Source organism: Dama dama, chromosome 20 (assembly GCF_033118175.1).
Source record: "Dama dama isolate Ldn47 chromosome 20, ASM3311817v1, whole genome shotgun sequence".
Lineage (NCBI taxonomy): Eukaryota > Metazoa > Chordata > Mammalia > Artiodactyla > Cervidae > Dama > Dama dama.
This window is the reverse complement of record NC_083700.1, coordinates 15,783,897-15,811,275: the sequence shown is the minus strand read 5'-3', so window position 1 is coordinate 15,811,275 and position 27,379 is coordinate 15,783,897. Positions and strand designations below refer to the sequence as shown.

Below are 27,379 nucleotides of genomic sequence, written 5' to 3'. Positions count from 1 at the left end.
TTCAGTAATCAAGAGTCTTTATTAGACTTGAGACGGGACTTCCATTTCAGAGAAATCTCAGCTCAAAAGACACAGGAGAAACCAGGGTGGGCTGGGATGGACAGCTTGTAGACACAGGAGCAAAGGGGAGGCAAAGATGAGGTGGCTCCAGGTGCCAGTGGGCTGCCCAGGCTGGAGGCTATGGCCTCTCCACTTCCATCCTGCACACAGGCTTCTTGAAGGAGCCACTCAGCTTGTTAGAACTTAGCCTCATCTTTCAGTCAATCAGGAAGGCTTCTCACAGGGCACCCAAGCCAACCGGATGGAGTAGGTTTTTCTTTTGGGTCTGAAAAGGAAAAAAAAAAAAAAGCCAAGCTTGAAAAAGGTTTTTCTGGGGGATGGAAACCTTAGCAGGAGACAGAGGGCAACTGTCCAGTGGCCAGGAAAAGCGAAAGACCAGGGCGGGCTCCATGAAAAAGGGGGCCACCATGACAGTGGCTGAGTCTAGGCATCTCCTCTAGGTGTTCTATCCAGGGCCATGGTGGGGGAGTGGGAGGAGAATGCCCAGGGCAGGAATTCTGATCCCCAGCAGGGGAGAGGCTAGGTGGGAGCCCAGGGGACTTGCTTTGGGAAGAGGGGAAGCATATTTCCTTGGTCAGGGACTAACCTGAAAAGATTCTGTTGACTTCTACAGCTCCTGTGGCTTCTTGCCCAGCCACATCTTCAACCTGCAAGGACTGCTTGAGCATTCCTCAGACTTCACTCCTGCACCTGAGAAGGAGCGGCCTTCCTCCCCTGAGAACATGCAGAGAAGTCGCCCTGCCCATCGGGGCCTCTTCTCCTTTCAGTCCCTCTGCCTGCGTTTGGAACGTGTGCTGCAGGAAGTCGGCACAGGGCAGGGAGACAGCATGTGCTCCGGAATCCACCAAGCCCCATCTGATGCCCAACCCAACTTCCTAGTCCTCTGACTTGGGGCTCCGATTATGCCTTTGTAAAGTGGGGACAGCATCACCAATTTTTCAGGACCATTGGGTGATCAACTGAGACAATGGCTAAGAAAGGGCTTACACAAGCAGGAGGTTGCCAAAATCAAGGCCAATTCCTTCCTTCCTGGGTAGTGGGAAGCTGTACCTAGGAAAGAATAAAATCAAGAGGAGTTACACAGAAATCTGGTGCTGGGAGGGATTGAGGGCAGGAGGAGAAAGGGACAACAGCGGGCGAGATGGTTGGATGGCATGACTGACTCAATGGAGATGAGTTTGAGCAAGCTCCGGGAGATGGTGAAGGACAGGGACGCCTGGCGTGCTACAGTCCATGAGGTCGAAAGTATCGGACACGACTAAGCGACTGAACACAGAAATCAGGCATCAGAAGCACAGTTGTGGGCACAGCATTCCTTTCTTGCCCCACCTGGAATTGGGAGCCCCCCCAAATTCACCTCATGCGACTTCTCCAAGGGCTTTAAAGTCTGAGAAGAGAATTTCAGAAAGAGGAGGGTATCTGGGCCACATCTGTGCATTGCCCAACTCTGCTCAGATCAGTGTCACCTTCCTCCCACCTAGACTTGGCAGTTCTTGCCTCCCTACCCCACCGCCCCCTTCTCCTGCCCTGCCCCCAACCCACCTTTGCCAGGTCCCCAACCTTGATGTGTCAGAGGGGTGGGGATGGGAGGGCTGCCTCACCCATCATACTGGAAGCTCCCTAGAGGTAAAGACTCAGTCTCCCTCAAGCCTGGGCTCCTTGAGGCCCGAGTCCCTGACCCCTCTTGGTCCTCTGCCCAGCCTGGGCTGCCTCCCAGAGGCCCCGAGGTAAGCCAGCTGCTCCTTAGTGTCCCCACTACATCCCTCCTCAGCTCCCTTTGACCTTCCTTGCTCCAGATCCTCGGCCTGTCTGGGAACACTGATAGCCCCAGGCTGGCTGGATTTGGGGGAACGAGAGGAGACTGGTGTCTATTGTGGCCTGGGAAGGGGTGGTAGATGAAGCTCAGTGTGGGGCCCGCCCCTGGGTGGGGGAGGAGGGGTCCAGACGGAACAGTCTCCGCCTGTTACACCCTCCCAGCTCCAGACAGAGGGAGCATCTCCTAGCAACCGTACAGTAGCAGGGGGCTGGGAAGAGGGTGGGGGCTGGGAAAGTGGGGCGGGGAACAATGATATCATAAATTATCCCTAGGCCCTCCCCGTCAGCCCACCCTTCTTCAGTTGAGAATGGCCTCCTTTCTCTCTCCACCTGCTCCTCATTCATGATTCCCCTGCAAAGCTGGCCCCTGTTAGATGCCCCTTAGAGGTGCCCCTCTATCTCAGGGTGACCATTCTCGGCCTCTGCTTGAGCTCCAGAGGGAGAGAAGTCTCACCATTCCAGGATCTCTTGGGGACCCTGTTGGATGAAACCTCCGCTATGACTGGGTGGAGGAGCCTAGGAGACCATTACTTTCCAATGGTCTCCTGCTCCTGCCTCTTTCTTGGGTGGGGAGGGGGACAAGGAAGGGAAATTACAAAGCATTTTGTGACACAGACTCTACTTCTCTAAACAAAAGTTTGAGACTTGGGACCTCCAAGTCTTTAAGGGGCACTTGAGCCTCTCACCAATCTATCCAAGTCTCAGTTCTCCTATCCCAACAGCTGGAGCCCAGGAAGCTCAATAACGTGGCTGAAACTGGGGGGTGGTTCCTTCCTTACCTCTCAAATTAGCTATGTCAAGCCAAAGGTCAAAGAACTGGTACTTCAGCAGTACAGATCTTGGTTAGACGTTGGAAAGGACTTTCCAAGACAGGAATAAGCAAGATCATGGAATTTCCTGGCTGGAGAGAGAAGTCTGTCACAGAAACAGGAACCTGAGTGGTTCTCTCTTAAATTTTACCTCATTACTTCATTTACCTCACATATTAAATAACACATAGGGAGTATTTAGCAGAGCCTGACATATAGTAAGCCTCCATTTTTTTTAAAAAAATCATACTTTAATATGAATTTTTATTGGGTGGATATCAGGAGGAAGGATAAATCCCCTGAGAACTATCTCCCATCCTCCAGGAACCCCATGGGAAAATCCGGATATGAGATGGTGCCCCGAGTACAAGATGGCAGCCAATTGCCATGGTAACAGCAGAAGAAGGAGTCTGGTTGGTTGCGGGACAGTGCCGGGAAGCCAGCTGGTGCCGGATGGACAAACCCGGCAGAAGGTAGCCCCAGCTGGGTGACGCTCATGCCCCCTGTGCCCAGGGCTCTCCCTCCATATGCCAGCCTCAGCCTGGCCCTTCCCTCCAGGCAGAAAGACTCCAGTGCTATCTGTGGGGGATGATGCCAAAATCATTCCCTCTCCTGACTCTTGCTTGTGTACAACAAGGGATGACTGCTCAGAGACAAAAGACCCTCCTGTTCAAAGTCTCCCTGGTCCACAGGCCAAGAGATCTAAATTGGTCTGAATTTAGCGCATTCCTGACATTGATAAGGAACCATAAAATCAGGGACTTGGGAGGGTCCAAAGTGGTGGGGCTTGGAGGTACCATTTTGTACACATTCAGTGTGTGTGTGGTGGGCGGGCGGGCCACAGTGTCTGGCTAATGTTCCCTCTGGTGAACTCTGAGATGAGGGAGCAGAGCAGGTCAGGGCAACATGGGGAAATCAGGCTTCACTTCGCCCTCCCTCTCTTCCCAGAAGTGCTGGACAGTGTCCACCCGGGGCCAGCGGGAAATTCTTCCTGAGGAGGATGAAAGAAGCTGTGGCCATGGAGTCCATTTTGCCACCTAGTTGTTAAAAACAAATGCCTCCCAAACCAGTCTCAGCAAGATGCTGGCCCACTTGAGACCAGAGAGTACCAGCCAGTCCACAGAGCCTGGCCATGCCTCCCAGACAAGCCAGAGTCCCTTTGCTCATCTCCCCAGCAATCCACTCCCTCATTTCCAAACTTTGGAGGCCTTCTTTGATTGCCCCACCTGTCTGTAGTGGCCCCTGTAACTCTGTGTCCCTCAGTCCCTCTGTGTCATTTAGAAGGGACATTGGACATCTGCACACAGTCTTGTGAAACACCTCCATTCACCCTGATCCATTTGGTCCTCAGGATAACTGTGGAAGGAAGCTAGGATCCAAGACATTAAGTTACTTGCCTAAGGCCACGCAGCTAGTAGGGCTTCCCAGGGGGCTCAGTGGTAAAGAATCTGCCTGCCAATACAGGAGAAGCAGGAGAGGCAAGTTCAATCCCTGGGTCAGGAAGGTCCCTGGAGAAGGGAATGGCAACAGTATTCTCAGTGTTCTTGCCTGGAGAATTCCATGGACAGAGGATCCTGGCAGGCTACAGTCCGTGGGCATGCACGCACACGGCTAGGAAGGGAGGGAAGACAGAATTTGTCTCTTGACCAGCCTGTCTCCAGAGTCAAAATCCAAATCCTCCTTCTTTTGCTGTTCTTCCTGTGGATAGAGCCTCTCTACCAAATCTGTGAGCAATCGATAAACTGAGGTGTGTCTTCTATCATTCTACCACTTCCAATGGCCCCAGTCCAGACTTTTATTAGCTAGGAGAGTATAGACAATGGGGGTTAGAGGTAGGGGAGGTCTGACCCACACTGCTGACTAGTCTACGTGACGCTGAGGCCTGGCAAGGAGAGAAAACCCCCTGGGTTTGGAGACTGAAGGGACCTTAGATTTCTTTTGAGATCTGGTCAGTCTTGAATTTCCGCCCTGCCAACACAGCCGTCTCTAGAGGGGTAGCTCCATACAGAGCCGGAGGGGACTCTCTGCCGAGAAGAAGAAAGAGGGTCTTCGGGGGGCCAGCCTCAGAGGCACTGTGGGAGGGCGTGTACCGTTGGGGAAGGCAGGCTGGACAGGCCTGCAGTCACACCTGGAAAGACATGGAAAGGGAGCTGGGGCAGGGCCTTGGTGTGGAGAGCAGTCTGTCCTGGGAATGGCCTCGCTGGCCAAGTCTTGGCTTCTGTTTCTTCTAGGACTTGATTAAAGCTTGACGCCACCCCTCATCCTCCTGCTCCTCCAACCCCATTCCAGCCCACCCCCAATGGGCACGGAGAGCTAACCGCCCTCACCTGACAGGACTGCTTCCACAGCCACTCACAGAGAGGCCTTTGTGCAGAGGCTGGGCCGGGGGAGCGGCGGCAGGCAGCACCCCCGCCATGCGCATTCCACCCTCGTGGCCAGCAGTGGCCTCATCCTTGTCTCTCCAGCTTCTCACTCCTTCTCTGCAAAGAATCTCCTCAGAGCCTTGGCCCACCCCGGATCCTCCCTTGCACTTTCCATCACTCTCTCCCCCAGCAAGTTTCCAAGACCGAACCTCTCTGTTCTACACTCCAGTCCCCAGAGGCCCATCCCCTGCCCTGACCTCCGGGCACTCACGGTGCTGGGGACCAACCTTGGCTTCTCCACATGTCCTCCCAGGGAGCTTCCTGAGTCTGCAGGTGTGTGTGGCTGAGAGGAGTGAGGGTGATTCTAGATGGGGGAGAGGCAGAGACCCTTCTTCAGGTGACACTCTCCTTTCTTGATCCTCCATTTGTTCAGTACCAGCCAAGAGGCAGTTAAATATCTGGTTGGTGCCGGGCTCAGTGGGCGGCTAGATTCAGGAATCCTCCTGCATGCTGCGGGTGGTTATGTGCTGCCCCTGAGCCATACTCTACACCCAGCATCTCGGAGGCTGTCAGCTAACTTCCCACTACCCCTGTCAAATCCAATTGCCCTGGTGAAGCACATAAGTCTCCTAATAACTGGATTTCTGACTCCATTTCCCATCTCCTCCCAGGCCAGACTCCCTCTGATGGACACTATGGTGACCTGATATGACCTGCTCTTCCATACCTCCTTGCCTTTACATATACTATCCACTCCCCACTGGGCACTTACTCCAGCTCCTTAACTGTTAGCCCCCTGCATACCTTTGATCACATTTATCCCTTTTATTTGACTACTTATCTTTTGGCGCCCTTCAGGAAGCCTTCCTCAACTCCCCTAAGGTATCCCAGGGCTTCAGCTCCCATGCTGTCCCCATGCAAAGGTCTTCCGGACCGCAGCCTTCATACTATCTTGTAATCACTCATGTCTGCCTCCTCACTAGGTGTCTAGGCCCTCAAAGCAGCTTTGTATTCCACCTTCTCTTCAACATAGCACTTGGCACACAGTAGGCACCCAAGAAATGCCTGTTGAATGAATGAGCTGACAGGTAAGGGAAAAGAAGGCATGGATGTGAGAAGCACTACAAAGGATGAAGGGATGGGTTCCGATGTGAATGATCTGGGTGAAGGGGAAGGAAGAGGGCAAATCCCAGGATAATGCTCAGGATTTGTACCTGAGGACCTAGAAATTTAACAATGCTCTTGATAGAGGGGGGGAAGTAGGAACGTGGGGCAAGTCTTAAAGCACAATACTGAGTGAATGAACATCTGAATGCCCTCCCTATGTCCGAGGAATGGCCATCTCAGGAGTTTTGGAGGGTTGTACTCATATGCCACTGCAGAAACCAAAGGATGAAATGGTTGTATGGCATCATCGACTCAATGGACATGAGTTTGCACAAACTCCGGGAGTTAGTGAAGGATAGGGAAGCCTGGTGTGCTGCAGTCCATGGGGTCACAAAGAGTCAGACATGATTGAGTGACTGAACAACTTTCCCAGGTTTCTTTGCAACCAGGGCCTGGTCATGTGATCTAGGATTAGCCAATCAGATGCATCACTCCAGTCTGATCTAGGAGCCTAGTGACAGGACCACAGCTGGTAGTTAGGGTACAAATCTTGAGTTTAAAGAAATGAGTGTTAATAATTCCAAATGATGGTTGAAATGATAAAAAGTAAAAGGATGTGAGTGGAAAGAAAAAATAAACCGAGCAAAATCTTAGGAAACACTTCTGGTTGGAGACTTGATCTACCCAGAGGACTGAATGACTAGAACCCAGAACACATATCAGGGATACAACAGAAGAGCCAAAGGCAAAAGGATAAGACATCAGTATGAAATGTTCCCCAGAGGTCACCAGGCTTAAACAAGGACCACTGGGTCTGGTTGAAGAGTCTATATGAGTGGCTGGAGAAGGTACAGGTATGACCAGTCATGAAGGTGGAAGCCAGATTGATGGGCTGAGGAGAGAAGACTTGGAACTTCATCTCAAGTACATAGCAGCCTTTCACAGACCCCTCAAACTGACAGACTATCCTGCCTGCCCACATCTTTGCCCCTTCCCCCTCCTGCTGATACTCCCAGTTCTGATTCCTCCAGTTTTTTTTTTTTTTTTTTTTTTTTTTGTAGTCCTCCAAGTCCACTGACACTCATTAGTGGTCTGGAACTAAACTCAGCACAGAGACCTCTCTACCACCCCTGATCCTGCGTGAGGCTCACTTCTCTTCTGGGCTGCCATCCCTCATCTAGCCCTCCTTCCTTCTCTCCCCATCCTCTTTTCCCAATTCCACTAGTAGGAAGACTCAACAATGTTCCTGGTCAGCCAGAAAGTCCTTCTTGTGGTCTCACCTCCCTGCATGCCCACCAGCCAGGGCTGGCTCTCAGCCCACACCTGTCGGAGGCAGCCATTTTATAGGTTCCGGCTACCTAAGATGGTGGCCTCCCTCTTCCGTTCCCACAGCCTTGCTTCCTACCCCTGCCCCTTTCTTTCTGAAGCCTGAGCCCAACAAGGTGGGGGGCCAGGCTGGGGAGCCAAGGCCGGAGGAAGCAAGACAAAAAAAAGGACAGAAAAGCCGGCCCCTTGGCATCTCTTTTTGGCATTTGAGTCCAGCTCAGGGAGGGAGAGCAGAAAGGAAGAAAGAAAGTAGTGTGAGTTTTTATTTCGGCCTTCTTCCTGTCACCTCCCCCTCCCCAACACACATACTTTGATGAAAACAAAATCTCTCCCCTTTTTTCTCTTCTCCGGCCCCCCTCCCCTTTTCTCCTGGCTCCTACCAAGAGCCTCCTGGAATGCAAATGAGTTGTATTATGCAAATATATGCAAATCAGGCTTAACGAGCGGAAGGAGGGGCAGAATGCCTAATGAGTAATGGCGGAGGGTGCAGATGGAAGGTGGCAGGAATGACCCCCTCTTCTCCGTTCCCACAGCCTGGGGGCTTGCTGGGAATAGTGAGGTGTCCTTCACTTCTGGGAAAGAGAAGAAGGTCAAGGCCCTGTCGCTTCAGCTGAGAAGGCCTAGGATGGCCTTGGCTATAGGTGAGGGACGGGAGAGCTTGGAGGGAGAGAGGGTCAAGTACAAGGGATTCTCTTACACAACTTTGCCCAGACACTCTGGATATACCAGCCTCCCCGGCTATATGGTCTGCTGATGGCTGAACCTTCAGCTGAAAAGAGGGTGATGCTTATACACACCATGGCTTGTGCATCAGAAAGGAGGATTCCCAAGGGAAGATTCCCAACCAGACCCAGGTTCTTCCTGGGGGTGGGGGGGGTGCAAGCTGTCTCTCTTTGTGCTTTGGAAGGTGGGGGTTGGGGTGGTTGCCACGGCAACATAGCATGGAACACCCACCTTCCCAACATCCAGCCCCAGAGGACCTAGAGAGTTCGGGGGGATAATGGGTTGACACCCCCTGATGCCCCCACCACCTGGCACTGCCAGCCGGAGATGGCGGCATCAAATCCTAGAGAGAATGGCCCCTTTGTTTCTAGGCTTTCGGTGTTGGGGGAGCAGGACCGGGCACACAGAAGGGCCTTTCCCAGGCCCCGTTCCAGTTTGTGTGACTCTTGCTGGCCTCTGGAGACTCCTTGTGGCCATCCACTGCCCTCTTTGCCCTGGCAGATGGTTGCCTCCTTGCCTTTTCTCCCATGGGCTTATCAGCTACTGCTAGGTATACCTTCCCCTGTGCTTCTCCCTGAGGCCCCCCTTTCAAGCCTACTCAGACAGAGAGCACAGTCAATTCCAGCTCTTCCTGGCTTGTGTGGACACATTAAATGCCCGGACATGCATCCTGTCCTTTTTTGTATGGGGACAATCGGTGAACTCTACCTACCTGCAATAGGCCTGCTCTACCCAACTCAAGCAGGGAGGGTCCTTAAAGAGGTATCAGATACAATAAACAGGGCCAGGATGGAAACCAGGAGCCTGGATTTTGGCCTTTCCACTAACCAGCTGAGTGACCTTGGTCATCTCTCTTCCACTCTCTTGTGAATCTGTAAAATGAGGGATACAGAGTTGATGCCATCTAAGGCTCCACCTGAGGCTCATCTGAGGCTCCACACACTCTGCTTCTTACATGTGGTTATTGTTTCATTGCTCAGTGGTATCTGACTCTTTTGCAACCCCATGGACTGTAGCCCACCAGGCTCCTCTGTCCATGGGATTTCCCAGGCAAGAATACTGGGGTGGGTTGCCATTTCCTCCTCCAGAGGATCTTCCTGACTCAGGGATCTAGCCAGGGTCTCCAGTGTCTCCTGCACTGGCAGGTGGATTCTTTACCTCTGTGCCACCGCCAGCGGGGGGAGCCTGAATCTTGTATGAGCTTAGCTTCAATTCTTCCAGAAATTTAACCCTCAACCTCCCTGCTGCTGGAGCCCTCTCATTCAGACTCTCCAAAGTGTACAAACCCAGTTTCCTGGAGATGGAATGACAGCTGCCCGCAGCCTCTTCCTCTCCCTGAGACTTAACGACTGCCTGCAAACAACTCCCAAAGATTAAAATTCTAGTCTTTGATATATAACCGTGCAGACAGGATCCCCTCCTAACCCCTGCATAGGGGGTCAGCACAGCCACCTCATTCATCGCCTGGGAGCTGTCCGTGGTGCTGGATACGGTTCTGGTGCTCTTGTGGAGGAAAGAGCGCAGGAGAGTGGTGGAACACCCATTCACCCCAGGTGAAAACTAAAGGGAAGAGAAGAAGCAGAAACATTTGGAAACAGTAAGGACAGGGGCAGATGAAGAAATACATCCGTATCTCCTCTCTGAAGATCTCCAAATAGTCAATACTACTTTGGGGGAGGAAGAGATCAAGAGTCAATGAAACTGAACCTCACACTCCTTCATCCCTAATGATCTAAGTGTCCCAGATTAGCTCAGTCCTCATCTGGATCCCACTCGGAAATCCACTGGGAGATGGAGTCATAGTTCCTTCCCTTAGGGTATAGTTCAGGTTGAAGCAGTTGATGGATTACAGACCTCTAAATTCCATCCTAAATTCTAAGGCTCCTACAAGGAATTCAGTAATAAAGATGAAGAAGATATACAATCTGCCTGATAGTATTATAGCTATTAGGAGCTTGAGGGGGTGGGTAGGAAGGTAGGAAAGATAGGGAAGGGCATGTGTGTGCTTGCTTGCATGTGTACATGTGTGTGTGTGTGTGTGTGTGTGTGAGCGTGTGTTTCCCAGGCAGAGTGATAAGACTATATCAGTGGTTCTTAACCCTAACTGCACATTTAGAAATACCAAGGGAGCTTTTAAATAATATTGATGCCTAGGCCTCATTCTCAGGCACTCTGGGATGTGCTGGACCCAAATATCAGTAACTTTTAAAAAGCTTCCTAGGTGATTTTAGTGCATAACCGAGTTGAGAATCACTGGTCTGGAAGAAAGCAAATGTGAAAATTTTCAGGGGTTAAGCCTGATCAGCTGGAGGAAAAGGGCAAGGCTAGGGCTCCTGAAGAAGGGAATGAATAGGGAGGAGAAGGACAAGCCCATGTCACCTCCCCTTGCCTAGGAGTTCTCAGTGGCCCCAAGCCTGACCTGGAGACTGACTCAGGTGTTGGGCCTGTCTCTCCCCTGCTGTGAGAGTGCACACCACCCCAAGGCAATGAGATACACTTCCCCCCCACCCTAGTCCCTTGCACAGAGACAGGGAATGGGTGCAATGACCCCGAGGGCATGCTGTTCCCCTTCACCCAGAAGGTCCCCAGGGAGGCAGTTGTGGAAGGTAAACAGCAACAATGGTCTCTTTCAGTGTCCAGATTCCAACCCTTCAGTCCAATTAGCAGACACAGCAAACAGCAATTCAGCTGCCTTCAGCCGCTGTCATAACAAACTCAGAGCAGCCTTAATGGGGGGATTAGGGCAGGAGGAGGGGGGTGTCACTCTGAGCCCTGGGAGAGCCTGGGTGGCAAAGAAGGGTTCCCCTTTTCTCTAACTCTCTCCTATCTAAATACGCTGCGGTCCAACCTTACCTTCCATAGCCCTACTCTTCATTCTCCTCAGAGCTCTGAGAATGTTTTTTTTACAGTTTTGCCTATTCTTTCCTTCCAGTGATTTTAAAGCATTAACCGAAACTCATTTAACAACTAGGGAAGTTGGCACACCCTGCCCTGGATGAGACAGTGCTATAACTACTCAAGATCTCTGAGGTCTCAGTAGCAAAGGAAGGGAGAAAGAAAGGTCAAATATCCCCAGAATATCCGAGTGGAAAGGAGGTGAAAAAATAAATATCAGGATTCCCACTGCCAAGCCTTGGGAAGTCCAGAACTCAAGAAGGACTTCCAGATGTGGAAGAATGCAGAGGGGTCTGTGCTCTCTGGTAAGTTACCAACCTTGGGAATCAGAGTAGGTGGCTGAGAACGTGGAGGGTGGGGCTGGGAGGCCAAAGGACAGAAACATTTCTTCTGTGAGTCACTGAGCAATGAAGAAAAGTCTGCATGCTCTGTAGTTTGTTAATTACACCCACTATCTAACTGGTCCTTTAACTTAATAAACTCTTTTTAGTAACTCTAGAAGCTTAATTGAAAAAATTTGGAATTGTCATTTATACTAGCCATATCTCTCTATCTACATAAGTCAGTTTACTAATCCTAAGTACTCTTACCAATACATGGTAAGATTTATTAAGGAGAAAAAAATACAATGGTCATTCTGCCACGTGGACTCCAGCCTCTTTCCTTAACAGACTTCCCAGAGTCTGTTCCTCTTCCCCCAGGCTTTAGACACTGCTTCCTCAGGTCCCAAGAGTCCCTCCTTGATTTCAAAGCTCCAAGAGGAGGAGGAATTTCCTTAAATTTAAACCTTTTGAGATCCTCAGTATAGAATATGCCAAAAAGCTGTCCTTTTTGTATTCTGAGATCAATCATCTGTTTTCAAACAGTTGTTCCAAACTGTAGCCTTTATGCCCTCTGCAGTCAAAGAGTTACTCATTACCTGTGGGAATAGTAATGTATAAGATCTTTATTTATAGAGAATTCTTCATTTGTTCCCTGTAACAACCCTGAGGATACAAATTCTTACCCCCACTGAACAAATATCTGATCAGAAGCTGGTAAATAATGGCACCTAAACCTAGACCTTGTTCAGTCACATTCGCTCATTCTCTTTCTCTCCCTAGACTTCTGACTGTGATGATTTCTATTACTGCAAGGATCTTTCAACAAAACCCTTTTGATGCCAAGACCTATGAAAAATTTGCCCCAGGGTGAGGGTGTGAGTGAAAATGCAAAACTTGAGAGACAAATATTTAGAAGAAAATTGCCTTTGAACTCCTGGACTCAGAATTCAATAGGAGAGGGTATTGGGATAAAGGACTGAGGAGAGAAATGGGTAAAGAAACCAGCTTAGAATTTGTTTTCCAGTAGGAATAGGTGGCTATAGCAAGATCTGAACAGACCTAAAAATTCTTGGACACAGAAATGTAATAATACAAAAGAGAAATTTCAACCCTGCCTCCACGTATCCCCATTCCACCAGTTCTCCTACTGGGTTTAGCTGAAGAAGGTGCTATTTGGTATAAAGGGTGGGGAAGGCAGAAGGAGGACTCTGTGGTGTCACTGTGATGGCAGCATTTGGTAAACCCCTCCATATGCCAGACTGTCTCTTCCTCTACTGTATTTATAGCTGTAAGTAGCCAGGAATTCCTAATCTCACACCAGAGCTTCCTACCCATCATGGATCACACACATCCAATCTCATACCAGCTCACACATCACTCGTTTCTCACCCTCATAAGCAGACATATACAGCTCACAAACATTGTCACCCATCATTCTCTTGACAACCCCATCTATACACCCACACATGAGGCAGATGCAAACCCTCACCCCCCACAACTCTCCTGGCTTCTATTTGCCCTTTCCATTGAGGAGCTTGTTTTGTAGGATGTAAACCCTCAACCCACCACTTCCCTCAGGCCCTCTATTCTCCTTTGGAGATTCTGTGGTCAAATGTGCTAATAGAATATGACAATAATAATATAAACCCAAATTGTGTGGCTAATAATATAGGTTCTGAGTCTCATGTGGATAAGCCTTAGCAGATTCAGAATACATATTTCCAGCCAGCTATAAGAAAAGTTAAAAGAAAAAAGGTCAACCCGTGTTCACAACCGAGCCTTGCATCTCTCAGTGGGCTTTCCTTCTCCCCTGGTGCATGGATCCCCTCCCCTCTCACCCCCATCTCAGTCTATCCACCTCACCCTCTCAGCCCTTCCCTCAGGCAAGTGTAGAGAAGTAGAGAAGGAAAAAGGTATTGGATTTGAAACCACAGAGTGACATTAGCAATTCATTTGAGTGTGTGGCTCCTATTTGTAAAATGCGGTTAATAACAGCTACCTCACAGGGCTGGAGGGTTAAAGAAAGGCTTGTAGGCAGAGTGCTCTTATGAGAAATTCAAGAAAATATGGTGTGGCATTAGGCATTATTAGTGCTTGCCCCAATCCCACTCCCTTTCTCCTTAATCCTGTCTCCAGTTGCCCCCCCCCCAAAAAAAGCTAGATTTCAAAGAGCTGAAATAGACAAAAAGTCTGCTAATCTTCCTTTCCTCCAAACCTCGGAAGAAAGAAGACATATGTACTCTGGACTCTCTGAAGCCCAATTGTTTTAGTTTGGATTCCCCCATATTTCTGCCACATAATATATAATTGAATCATAATCTTCTAGCTATAAAATCAGCTCCTGGGAGGAAATTTTAAATTTACACAGGAAACAGGAGTCAGTACAAGGTCGATTGTCCAGTTCTCCTGCTCTCTTTAGACTCCTTACTGCCCTGCCGCGTTCTGGAATGCGGGGGTGGGGTGGAGGGGGGCATGGTGGGAGTTTGTTGGGATGGGAAGAGGTAATAAATGCACAGGGAGCTACTTCTAGTTTTGCTGCCTGTTACTTTTATTCTCCCTAGTGACTAGACCATCCTCCACTCAACTGCACCCAAACAGTCTTTTGCTTAAAATATTTAGGTCAGGCCAGATAAATGGATTCTTTTAGGAAAGGCCCTGATTAATCTCTCTAATTCTTTGCTTTCTCCCAGCAGCATAAATACCAAGCTACAAATTCCTTTGTGTTTGAGCTCCTTGAGGCCATTTGCTCTTGGAGATGATTTCCAAGACAGTGAGGATGGGGTGGGAAGGTAGGGTATCCTGAAAGACCCCATCACAACCCCTTTGGCCAGTGAAGACAAAGCTGGCATGAGAAGCTTTGCAAAACATCAAATTCAGGTCCTGAGTGAGAAGGAGGAAAGAATATGAAAACAAGGGGGCCGAGAAATACTTCGCACTCCGTTGCCCACAACCCAGCCCAGCCTGGGCAAAAAGGCTCTCCTGCCACCGTGTCTTCTTTCTGAGCAACCCAACCTGGACCCCTAGTACTTCCCGCCTCCCTCTGCCTATCTCTCGCTTTGCCACTCTCAGCACCCGACCAAGCTGGATAGACCGACGGGGCTTTAGGGAGCAGATCAAAGCCAAGACTAGCATTCTCAGGTGACCGCCCCCAAACTCTCCGGCCCCAGCAATAGGTGTGAATAGCCTGCAGGAAGCTGTTTCCCAGCGCCCGCGGGGGAGGCCTGGGCCAGGAACCCCAGGCACTGCCCGGAATGACCCCAAAACGAGATTTCAAGAGATCTCTCCCTTGGAGCAGCGTTTCCCGGCGGTGACCCAATCTGCTGACTGCCAGAAAAGGCCCGGTCTCGGGAGGTAACCATCACCCGCTTTCTTGCTACCCCGCAACTCGGCGGTGGAAGGCATTGCATCGCGGCTGGCGAAAGTGAAAGGGGACTGCGACTCCTACCTGCGCGGACCGAAGTTGGAGGGTGGAAAGACGCCCCAACCGGTGCGGTCTTGAGGCCCGAGGGCCGCCGGGTCCTCTTCTCGCCTCCCACGGCCCGTGGGTCCTCACGGCTCTAGCCCCTCCCTTCGGCCTCCCGCCCGCCCGTGCCGCCAGCTTCGCAGGGGCCCCTCTGCGCAGTGTATGGGGTTATTTTTACTTTCGGTTATCTAGCTTTATGAAGACTCCACACCACTCATACAGCTAGATAACCAAAGATAACAACCAACCCCGCCTCCTGGCTGCAGTCGCCGCCTCTTCCACGCAGCCGCCTGGCTGCCGCTGCCCACGCCTGTATCGCCGCAGCCTCCTGGTCGCCCGCCGGTGGAGGTTGGGGAAAGGGTACACCGGGAGAGGGGGAGGACAGAGAGAGAAGCAGAGTCCAAGACAGAAAAAGACTCAGGGACGCTGCGGCACAGACACGACAGAGACCGAAAAAGGCGTGGAAGGATGCGACGGCCGATGGCGTCGAAGTCCGGGAATCGCCCCCGGATCCCAGAAGCCTGCGAAGCCTGGTTTCCCGCTCCCCATTCGAGCCAGAAGCCAGAGTGCCGCTGGTCCCTGGGAGGAGGGACTCGCAGGCTTTTCGTGCCATCCGGGAAGACTGCAGGGACCGAGGCAGAGGCCACCCAAACCTCACGGTGTCTACACTGCCCCCTCCTCTGGAAGATCCAGCCGCATCCGATAGCATGAGCCTTGGCTTTCAGCGAAGCCCAAGCCTCCGCGTGGGGTCGTAGCGGGGAACCGCGTAGCCGACTCCACCACATCTCCCAACTCCTAAGGGCGGTGGAAGCGAAGTGGCGCTCACGCCGCTGGGTGGGGCGAGGCGGGGGGAGGGAAGCTGGATCCTAGCCACCGACTAAAAAGGGCAACCGGCAGCGAAATCCTGGGGGTAAAACCCCGGAGGCGTCCCAGTAGGAAACCGGGAAATCCCGGCAACCCAAAGAGAGAGGGAAATGGGGGCGGGGAGGCAAGCCGGAGACTCCCTAGCGAGTGTCTCTAGGAGAGAAGGAAAGGGAGAGACACCACGCGGGAAGGGATCCGATAGCGCACCCATGAGATGGGGAAGGAGGAAGAAAACGGAGGGCCAGCCGGGAAGGTGAGCCGAGTCTCTGGGCCCACAGGACCCCCAGAGAAATGGCTTTGTACAAAGAGGTCCAGAAATCCGGGTCCACAACCCAGGGCTGTGAAAATGGCCGGGGGTCCGAAGCCAGAGGAGGTGCCGTAGGTTGGTGGGGGTTCCGATCAGGAATCGGAATCAAGGAGGTTCCGGAGCCCCGAGGAGGGTGTGGGGCTCGGCCAGCCCCTGTTGGGAAGGCCCCGCACGGAGGCGCCGGATTCCAAGGCGCTAGCCCACCTCGTGTCCCAAGCCAGCCAGGCCACTTACATCGAGCCCAGTGTGCCCATCCGTGCTCTCCCTCGCGGTCCTCCCGGCACGTTCCCGCCCACGGAACGCCATGGCCCTGAGTTCGAGGTGCCAGGGCTCAGCGGGCGCCGGGGTGGAGGCGCCCGCCGGGATCTCAGCCTCCGCCGAGCCGAGGCGAGCAGAGCAGAGCAGAGCTCACCTCCCTAGCTCCCTCCCCAGCCTCTGCCGCTGCTCTGTCCCGGGCGCGCTCCGGCTCCGGACTTTTCATTCATCCTTTCGTGCTCCCTCCCCAGACCAGCCTCTGATTGGCTTCGCCGAGTCTGACGTCACCACCTCGTTCCCCCACCGGCTCCGCCCCTCCCCCTTCCCGGGTTGAGCCGGAGCGCGCAATTGGGGCGCCCTTCCCCCCGGAGAACGGTGAAGGGGGTGGAATTACTATGTCTGTGTGCTGATTCTCAGCCTTTTGCTGCCTCACACATTCTCGAGACCTGCCTTCCATCTCCAATCCATTGCCATTTGTGGTTTTGATCTCCAACCTCACTCTTTGTAGGTTCTACATTTTCCATTTTGACCCAAGGTATATTGCACCAGGTCCAGGGTTCAAAGATGGAAAAAGAGATCGGGTGATATCTCCTCAAAAAGAACCAGATTACTGGAGACTCAACCTCTACCGGCCTTCTCGCATCAGGATATCCTTTGTGCTTCTAAGATTCTGACCCGTGCCAGACTGTAATCTTAATCTATTAGGATGGACAGGAACCTCCCTTATTGGTTTTCACGCCAAAACAGTGAGAAAAAGATCCTGGAAGTGTGGGACCCCTACTGGGAGATGCAGGGTGTGAGCGGGCTTCGACCTCCTGTTTCACCGCGCAGAAATGAGACTATCTCAGGAACTTGTTCTCAGCACCAAAGTTCCAGGTAGGGTAGGCTGGGGAATCACAGCTTACATTAATCTGGGAAACACACACAGATTTGACTCAGCCCTGGAGGCCCTCCCTAGCGCTTTCTCTTCCTCCCCTCATCCTGTGCGCTTCCAATCGCGAGCCAGGCACTCTCACCCCGGGTTCCATCTCCAGGTGTCTGGAGAGCTGGAGTCACAGGGAGAAAAAGCATTCTCCGACAAGGTTTTCCGACCTGGATCCCCATCTGGCCGGGAGAATCAGAAAACGGCACACACCGGTCTGCAGGCGGGGTCTGGACTCTCAGATCGGTGGAGCTCTCTGTGATCGAGTTGCGGACTCCCATTTGAGCTGCGATGCCTGACAGGTCGCGAGTTACCCTATCACTCCACCACCCTCCTCTGGGCTCCTTTTCTAAAAACAAACAAACAAACGCTCTGACTTGGATACCTGAAGTCCGTCCCTCTGCCTGATCTGGGCTGGCTGCTTTCTACAGGGATCCTACAACAACCGAAGTGCACTCCAGGGGACCCAGGATTCTCCATCAGACCCAGCCAGGCTGTTCTATCCGTCCCAGGGGCCTGTCTCTGCATAGTCTAGGACAAAGCCCAGCCTGAATGCTATTTGCCTTGGTTAGATGGATGCAAGCCATGTCAGTGGGTTTCATTTGGTACTCCCCTCAAAGACTGGAAAGTCTGAAAAGCTGCTCCATGATTGTGAGGTGGAGGGGGGAGACTTTGAAATAGGACAAAGCCCAGGGACTTGTGTTTCCCCCCCAGAGTGACAGTAGGAAGCTGAAGTTGTTGGCCTGATTTCCCAAGTTACAGGACACTAATGGGGCTGTGCTTGGCACACCTTTCACCCCTCTGTCTGCCTCCATAGGGTCTCAAGGGCCTCACCCAAGGGAAAGGCTTTCTAGAAATGGCCACAGCATCAATTCTTCACCCTCCTAGAACTGAGAGCACAACACTCAATGGTAGGGTACGGTTGCAGAAAGGTGAACCCTCCCCGCTCACAGAGATAGACCCACCCTACTGATGTGCTGCTAAATGCATCCCCTAAATGCATCCTCCATGCCAGGCCCCAGAGAAACAATAGGCCTCTTTGTACCTACAAACCACCTCAAGTATTTCTCAGTATACCACCTCACACCCCTTTATAGGATACTTAACATCCTCTAGACATTCCAGCAATCCTAAATAGGGACTACACTTCTTCAAACATACCACCAACTTCCCCTACAAGTATTTCCCCATTTCCCCTCTCACAAGATCCCTTAAAAGCACTTTAAATAAACCCTTTCTGCCCCTCCACCTTCCCCTCACCCACTGCCTGGAGGCTTGGGCCAGTAAGTAGGAAAGAGGCTGTGTTACTAGCTAGCACTCTCCCCTTTCTTCTCTGTCCCTAATTTCCAATCAAGTCCCCTGCCTCTATGGGGCCCAAGCTTAGCTCCACAATTCCTTACCCAGGGCTGGACCATCCAGACAGCCTAGCAAGAAATAGGATCAGTAGGAGCCACATTTTTGTCAGAGAGGAGGACAGAAAGGGTTTTTTTGCCTAATAGAAACCGCACCCACCCCCACCCCCCCAACTTATTGCCCAAATTCAACTCAACCGGATTTCCTAAAAAACCAAGTTCAGGATAGAAATGGGTACACATCTAATTTCCTCCAAATCGCTAGATAAAGAGCTAACTACCCTTGCTTCTTACTGTGGCTTTGGCTCCTCCAGAGTACCTCAGTCTAAACAGAGTGTCCAAATATAAGGGGGGGAGGGGGTGGGTGGGCACAAAAGAAAACAGATCATTCTACATTGTCCTGGTACTATCTACTTGGAATCCCCCTCTCTGTCTAGATTTCCGATGAAGTAATGTTTTGTTTAGTTTTGTCTGGGTGGACTTGACAACCTGATCTCCCACAGTGCCTGCTCAGAAATGATGATGAGTGGGGCATTTGCCTTTATTCTAATGGAGACAGAGCTACAAGCCATGAAAGAAGTAGAGAACTCTCCACCATCATGTTAACTGGGATTGGTTTGTATACCAAGCCATGCTGCTCCAATTTCAAAAAAAGACACTTTGAGGGTAGCAAAAGAGACAGTCTGTCAAAGTCAGAGGTGGTGTCATACATATTCAACTCTATGGTATCTAACACTATGCCTAAAAAATAGTGGGTGCCTGATGAATAACTGATGAATTAATAGGAGAATATGTGTCTCTGTGGGTGCGGCTGCAAGTCTGAGTTTGCCTTCCTGTGGACTGCGCCCATCGTGGGTGGAGAGGGAAGCTATTGACAAAATGTGTGTCCTATGGGATCTGTGTATGGGTTTGAGAGCAGAGTAGGGGGAGTTGTATGTTAGTGACTATTTGGCAGCTAATTTGACCAGAGGAGACCCTTCTACTATGAAGAATTGGATACAGCAGACCTGGGAGAAGCTAACAGCTGGAGCAGAATGGGTGCATTATGTCCCCTTGCTCTTGGCCCACCAGCCTCAGTCCCTCTAGGAAGGCCTCAGTTGGAGCAGAGCTCTCTGCTTCCAGCACGCAGCACATTCTGCTGCACTGTTCTTAGAGCAGTGGTCTACAGACCCCACCCAAGTCCTTCCAGGGAAATTCTGGCGGACTGAGGAGAGAGCACACCAAACCCCTGGTGCTGATCTGAGTCTCTAAGTGTCTCAGTTAGCCAAGGAGCATACGTGCTTTGCCAGTGCCTGTCCCCGCCCCCACCTCTACAGCCCGGATGCCCACCATTGTCTGTGTCCCTGAAGAGGCCCATGTATAGAAAAACATGGCCTGAATTATGCCCTCTGGATGCAGCTTTTGGATGAATCTTTCTAATTTGGGTCCCAAAATATATTTTGGCATCGTGCCACTCTCTCGAAAATACTCAGGTAATTAAATAAAAAGCATATTTGTTCTTTGTTTCAATTATCAGGTTAATTTGCCTTGAAGATATAGATGAAAGCTGTATTTAGAAGAGGGTGGGTTCAGATATTTATTTCTGTCTTAGTGGTTCATTATTGTGAACATGATCATACATTATTCTTTTGCTACAGAATATTTGCATTTTCTATGGGGTTGCACCAGATAAAAGCAAGAATTGGCAGTTAAAAAAAAATGGGGGAAGCTGCAAAAAAAAACCCAAAAAACCCTCTATATAGGCAGATGAGTTTAAAGGGAATGGAGATATAATCTGGAAGATTTCTCCCCAGAGATACCACCCTTCTCTTCCCACAAAGTATGTCTCCTCCTGTTCAGAGGCCAGCCTGAGAATTCCTCAGGTCTGTCTAAGCACTGCCTCCCCGGATGGCTGTCAGTTCTTTCCTTCAACTCAACACACCGCTCACTTGCTTGAGAGCCTTATGGAGTCAGGAAGGTGAGGCCAAGGTGACTGAGGTGGTCAGCCATAAGCAAATGGTCTCCTTGAGGGGCAAAGCATGAATGTGTAAGGGTCTGTGTATGCATACATGCACGCGCACACACGCAAACCTATCAACGAAGACAAATACAGTGACACATCTACAGATATTTGCAGCAGCACCACCTCCCAGTTCTTACACACCCTGCACACACACCCACGCACAGCTGTTTAAGCTCTCCAGGTCCCCCTTCACCACCACCCACACCCCTCTCCTTTCTCACCTCTATCATCCATGTTCCATCCATAACTCTGCTCCTCTACAACTAACTGCCTCCCACCCCCACCTGCCCTGGGTCGATGGGCCTCCATCTCTGCCCTCAGGAGCCTCTGAGAGAAGGGCAAAGAGTCCCCCGAATCCTCAGGGCCTCTCCTCTCTCTCATGGAACTGGGCTCATCGGGTGGCCTTCATTCTTAAGTCACCATGTTCCATTCCCATTATCAATGACTATCCAGGTCTTACTACAATTAGAATAGATCAAAATCAGGGCCTGAAAGATAGAAGAGAGCAGGCAGGGGGTTGAGAGGTATAAGGAACAGGGGAAAACCCAGGTGACTGCTGAGACAGCTTCTTTCTCCACCCCACCCCTAACACCACCATCAGAAACAAACAAATAAGAAAATAAGTACCCCCAAAGCCAAAGGTGGACACCTACGATGACACCAGAAACAAACGAGGCTGCTTCTTCTCCGATGCTCCGCTCCTGTCGAGGAGGAGAATGCAAAGGTTAAAGTCTTTTTTGTGGCTCCAGTCCTCTCCCTAACACCCCTGTCTCCCTGACACTGTTTCACCAACAGGGCTCTGGGCTGCACAGGGAGGTAGCTGAAAGAGAAAAGCCTGGATAGGCAGGGAAGGCAGGACCGCTGCCTGAGCCTCTCTGGCTCCATCTTGCCTGGACACCTCTAAGCTGGGCCCATCCTCACAACCTCCCTTTAACTCCCTCCTAAATCTATGGGCCCAGGGATTTGAACTGAGCCTGTGAAGATGTTGTGGCCCTTCTGATTGAACCTAAGGAGTAACCCCTGGCCCAGTGGCTACCATCTCCTCCCAGATTCTTGCTGCTCATGGTACACCATGACAAAGCATGCTCAGGATGGAAGGAAGGATCTGGGGTCAGACATTTATTTTTGTCTAACTAGGTGTAACTGCATTGGAAACTCTTAAGTTCTATGCACTTAAGACACTGTCAGTCACATAATGTCTCCAGCTTTCTTCTCTCTTCTCATCATTACCTATCTATCATCTATCCATGCATATCACTAAGGATCCATAAAGACATATCCTGTAGCTACCAATTTTCTCCCTTTCTTCTCCTTCTCTCTATCACATATACAAAAGGTGTGAACACAAAGCAGTTTTTTTTTTTTAATTTAATGTTGGGTATGAAACCCCGCCTCAATATTTTATAGTCTTACTTTCTCAGTATTTTGCTTTCAGACTAAATTATGATTTTGAAGAATGACATGTATAGCATAGGTAACCCAGGTCCTAAAATACTAAGAGAAGTGTATTGTGTGTGTGTGTTGTGATAAATTAGTGAATCCTTCTACCTCAAACTCAATTTTACAACTAATTCTTCTTCTTCTTCTTCTTTTTCAAAGTCAGGAAGATAAATATCTTCTGCATTTAGATACCTAAATGCAGAGGAAATCAGAAAAAAAGGAAGGCGGGGGAGCAGGAATAAGACTTAAATCCAATCTTGATTTCTAGGAGGGGTGTTTTGAATATACCTCTCTCCCCTCTTCTAATATCCATGAATCCCCACTTAATGCCCAGCCTCAGCTCTGCCAGCCCATCCATTTCATAAAGGGACATCTCAGTCTGAAATTATCTTCAAACCAAATCGGGGGCCAACCCCAACTTTGTCTTATTGCTAGACAATAAGCACAAGGGCAGTTGAGGAGCCTCTGGCTCCTCCCACCCTATTCAAAAAGAGTCATGGGGTCCCTGGAACACTTGTATCTCTTCTTGCTGACCTGTGCCCCACACCCCACTCTACCCCCTCACACACACATAATGTGCAGGGGGACGTGGTGACAAGGACCACACCCCAGGAGGCATGGAATATGTGTGTGCTTGTTCTGTGGCGGTAGCCTCAGCCTCTCCCAGACATCTGGCTTCTGGGGAACCAGAAATAACCTGCTGGCCTCCAGCCTCTACTACCCCATGATCGTCCCAGCCTGCCTCCCAGAAAGTACCCTGGGGGTGGGGACTGGAGATAAGAATAGTGCCTCTTTTCCATCTCCTCTGACCCTTCTTAAAAAACCAGAAAGTAAAAAGCCACCATTAGACGGGTCTCCTGAGGGTTGGAGCAGGGTTCTCTCCCCTTTTTGAACCTAAGCATCTGCCCCAACACCTCACTTGCCTTTAAGCTCCCTTCAGCCCCTTTCCCACCTCCCAGCTCATGAGAAAAGCAAGAAGGGGGGAAATAAAATTAATCTAAATTCTACAAGTGTTTTTTGTTTTTTTTTTCTCCTAATTCTGGTCTCCTCCCTTTTAGAGATATGGCTCCTTCCCCAACCCCCAGTGACCCCAGTCCCTCAGACTTTGTCCACCCCTAAACCCTGAAGTCTCTGGGGCAGAGAGGAGTAAGAGCCAGAGCAAGGAAAGAAGGTCAGGAGTCTGAATACAGAACCATTTTTTCTCTTCCCTCACATCTCTGCTACAATCTTCCTTCCTGCCTCTCCTCTTGTGCAAGCATTAAGATGTTGGCCCTGTCTGGTGGAGAGAAGGGAGGGGCGGATTAATAGGATCAGTAGCACCATGACCCTAAAGCCCCCCTGAATCCCATTGACAAACTTAGCGAGCTGTCTCCGGGTTGGCTGGGGCTAGCGGGGAGGAGGGAGACCAAGAGGCGCTCTGGGGCAGCTGGGCAGGGCCCTGCCTCAGCTCCCCTCGACAGATAGATGGGGAAGCAGGAGATGAAATCCCACTCTGCTAGCTACTCCTACACACACACACACACACACACACACACACACACACACACACACGCCTCTTCCCTTTTGGTCACCCCCTCAATCTTTTCTCAGCCTTTCTGTGATTCCTGCACCCGCCTCCATTAGCCAGTGGGCAAAGTAGGAGGGTAGGACGCCCTAACTGATTTTGGAGGATCCCTTCCCACCCCCAGCCCGGATGCCTGAGGGGCTAGGACCCTTCCGAATGAATGGCCACTTACCGGCTTCTGGGAGGAGGAGCGCTGGCTCGGTGGCCCCTGCCGCTGGCCTGCCTCTTTCTCCCGGCTCCTAGCCTCTTGTGGAGTGGAGGATGCAGCTCCGATGACGTAGCATCTGTCTATCCATTCAGGAATTTCGCTTGCCTCCCTCTTTCTTTCTCGTGCTGCTCTCCCTGGAAAGGCAGCGAACAGGGGGTGCTGCCCCTGTCTGGAGACACCACCACCCCCAGGATAACAGCCTACTCTGATGAAGCCCCTCCTTCTCCCATCTCATGCCTGTCAGGGAAGGGGTCTTTGTCATCTCCACTCTTTCCCATCTCCTCCTACTGTCTTTTCTAACCTGAGGCAGGAAGAAGGGACTAAGGAAAGCTATTGTTCCTCCAGGACCCCTCATTCCCAAAGGAAGCAAGAGAAAGGGTGTGACGGGATACCCCATTCCCAGCCTCCTCCCAGTTCTAATTCACCTTCGAACTTGAGAGCGTGATTAAATGATGTGTGTCTAGGGTGGGGAGTGGAGTTGATAAAGAGTGATAGAAAGAGGACACAGTTTGTCATTTGGAGGGTCAAAGTATTCCAGTCTCCTGTTCCCAAACATCCCCCAGCTCCCTGTCCTTGTCAGCTCAACGAATCACAAATCCAGACCTTAGCTGTGAAGGAGAGTGGCAATCCGAAGATGAAGGCTGAGAGCTTGAGGGGGGAGCAAGGTGGGGCAGGGTGGTGAAAGCCGGCACTTGGAAGTCTAGACAAGAGAAGAGGAGGGGTGGGACCACAGATTCAAAGTGGGAGATAAATTATCTTGTTCTTAGAAGAGGAGAGCGATTTGGGGGTTGGTTTCCAGGGCTGGGGTCCCGATACTTGGTGGAAGCTGGGGCCCAGAATGGTACAATGGTCGGGTCTCTTTTCTCTCTCTCACCCCCACCTACAGCCCCTCCCTTTCCCCCCCTCCCACTCTTCCTGGCCTGCATGGGAACTCAGGCTGAGCTCGACGTGACAGACAGCAGGCCTGCATGCTAATGAAGTTTGTCTCAAGTTCATTGTCAAAGCCCCCCCTTCCCCGAGGCCCCCTCCCCTCTTCTCTCATACACAAATCTCCCTCCAACTTTTGTCCCACAGACCTGGAGGCCACTTGAGTCTCGGCCGGCTCCCCTCTCTCACCCTCCCCCACTGCTTTCAGTCTCCCCTCTCCTCACCACCTCCCTCGGCTGGGGCGGGGGGCTCTCTTCTCCCTGGTGCCTTCCCAGCCACCTTCTGGCCTGGCCATCCCTAAGCTCTGAAAGAGGGATTCTGAGGGCAAAGGTCAGAGTCTATAGACCCAGTCCTCCTTTCCCCACCCCAAGGTAGGGAGACTTTGGGGAGGTGGGAGCAGATAACAGACAGCCCCCACTCAAGGCTCCCTGCCCCCGGTTCTCAGCCCTGTCCTGGCCCAGTCCCCCCATTCCAGCCTCAGCTTCCCCCGCCCCTCATTCCTCCCATTATGATTATTTTGCTCTCCCCTTGATTACATCTGCTTCACTAGCTCAGAAATAAAGATCCTTTGAGACTAATTTTGCACCCCCCACCCCCAGCTCCCCACCCCTTCCCTCCTCCTTCCCTCTAGACCAGGGCTCCCTTTAGCTCCTTTCTCACCGCCTGGAAGACATTGAGTTCCTTGTCTAGGGAGCTGGGGGTTGAAGGGAGGGGGTGCTAGTGGAATGGGGGGGGGGGGTCTCTCCAACTCTGGGACGTGTCCAGCAATCCAAACCTGTCCTTCCTTTGTTCCTACAAATCTCTTCATTCTGTCACCACCCTCTGGAGTCTGCCTGTCTCCCCGTAACCAGGGGATTGGGGAGGAAGGGGAGGAGGACCCTGAACTCACTCCACCCCTCAATTCCAGAGAAAAGAGGGAGGGGGAGAGAGGGAGAAAAAAAATTTAATCCCCCCCTCATTAGCCAGAAAGGAAGCGAAAGGGGATAATTATAATTAAAAGCAGACAGCTGTGGATTGCGTCTTTTATGTTCTTCCAAGCTTCCTCCCCACTTCTGCCACTAGCACCCAAAAATCTGCACAACTCCGTGAGCATCTTCCCCCTGGTTTCCTGAGAGTGGGGAGTTTGCTAAGAGAGCGAGGCTGGGGGGCAGATTTGGGGAAGGGGGTTCCACTTCCTCTCCCATAGACAGCACTTTCTCAGATATTGTGACAGGCCTAGGAATAGGGAGATATCCTCTTCCTGTCCCCCAACCTGTACCCCAAAGCATGGGCCTGTAGGAGGTGGGGGCATTCAGGTAATAATAAACTAATTCAATAATTTGGGAAAATCTTTGATTTTCCTAACAAAATAGTTATAACTTAATCATAATGATACTGATTCTAAGAATTTAAATATAACCTAGAATATCTTCACATTCAGGCTTCTCTTTCCTCCTTCCTTGGAGGGGCCTTTAAACATGAGAGGGGCAATGAAAAGCTGGAAGAGCTAGGAGGATCTGTCAGGGAGTGTGTTGTGTCTAAGAGAGGCTCATAGATGTAAAGGGCACAGAAAGGCACACAGATGCATATGTATGTTTACTGGATAATCTTCAGGGTGGTGTTGCTAGGCCTAGCTCTGCTATCCTATGTATTTATAGAACTTGATCATAGGCCAGAACAGCAGGGTAATTATAGCAATATTAGCATATATGCAAATCAGGTAACCTATATACGCTGAATGGAAGCAGATTATTATTTATTTCTCTCCCCCTCTCTCCTTCTCTGGTATCAGCTCTGGCTTCTCAGAGCTGCACACCAGCAATTATCTGACATTATAAGAGGGGGTTGTAGCCCCAGAGGAGGGGGCTGAGGGGAATAGGACAAGGAAAAAAAAAAAAACCTGCAGGCGGGTTTTATCTCGATTTTCTCAATGTTATTCTGTGAAGCCTAGGGAGGGGCTCAGTGAGAATACTTTGAATTAACAAAAGGGAGGGATAAGGGAGAGACAGAGACCTGAGGACAGAGACAGATGAAGCCAGGAAAGCTATGAAGCAATGACAGAGATGGAGAGAGGCAGATCCACAGTTCAAGAGAGTGGAGAAGCCAGGAACAGAGTGGTGAACACACACAGAGTCACCCAGAATCTGGATCCCAGAGAAAACAAGGATCTGGAAGCCAGAGGGATGAGTTCTCTAGGTTCACTCAGGCTTGGGCTTGGGGCAGCCTGCGGGCTCAGGCCTTCCCCAGTGGTCTGCTGGCTCCAGAGCCCAACCCAAGGACAGTACCAAGTCCTCTGCTCTCTTCCCATCACTTAGTAAATGGTCAAGGGACCTGAGCAGAAGCATCGTTTACTCCAACCACCACAGGGTAAGCATAAATGGCGTGAAGAAAGCAATGGCAATCTTAACTTTGTCATGGCTTTTCCTTCATATTGTTCCCATCGCTTGCCCTGCTGAGCTGGGCACCTCTTCTCTTCCTTTGCCTTGCTGGGTGGGATTCTACTGGCGCATGGCTGCCATGGACCAGTGGCTGGGATTTCAGAGCCTCACTTATATCCTTCCTTCCTTCTCCACCTCCCTTTCTCACGCCAGAGGCTGAGCCGGGAGCCCTCCATCTCCTGTCTCCTCTCCTCTCCTCTCCCGGGTTGTGCAGCCATCAGCCCATTCAGTCTCTGG

General features: G+C 51.1%; 1 long non-coding RNA gene across 3 annotated transcripts; it reads right to left on the bottom strand.

Annotated features, from left to right (window-relative positions):
* LOC133040105 (uncharacterized) lies at positions 1 to 23,809 on the bottom strand. Of its 3 annotated transcripts, XR_009688907.1 has the most exons (4): positions 23,763 to 23,809; positions 21,214 to 21,287; positions 647 to 1,110; positions 1 to 325 (listed from the first exon to the last, which is right to left on the bottom strand). It is a non-coding gene; the product is annotated as an uncharacterized LOC133040105 (long non-coding RNA). The 3 variants fall into 3 exon arrangements; XR_009688906.1 differs by lacking the exons at positions 21,214 to 21,287; positions 23,763 to 23,809 and adding an exon at positions 16,290 to 16,490; XR_009688905.1 differs by lacking the exons at positions 21,214 to 21,287; positions 23,763 to 23,809 and adding an exon at positions 14,867 to 15,028.
* Between the last annotated feature and the right edge of the window lie 3,570 nt (positions 23,810 to 27,379).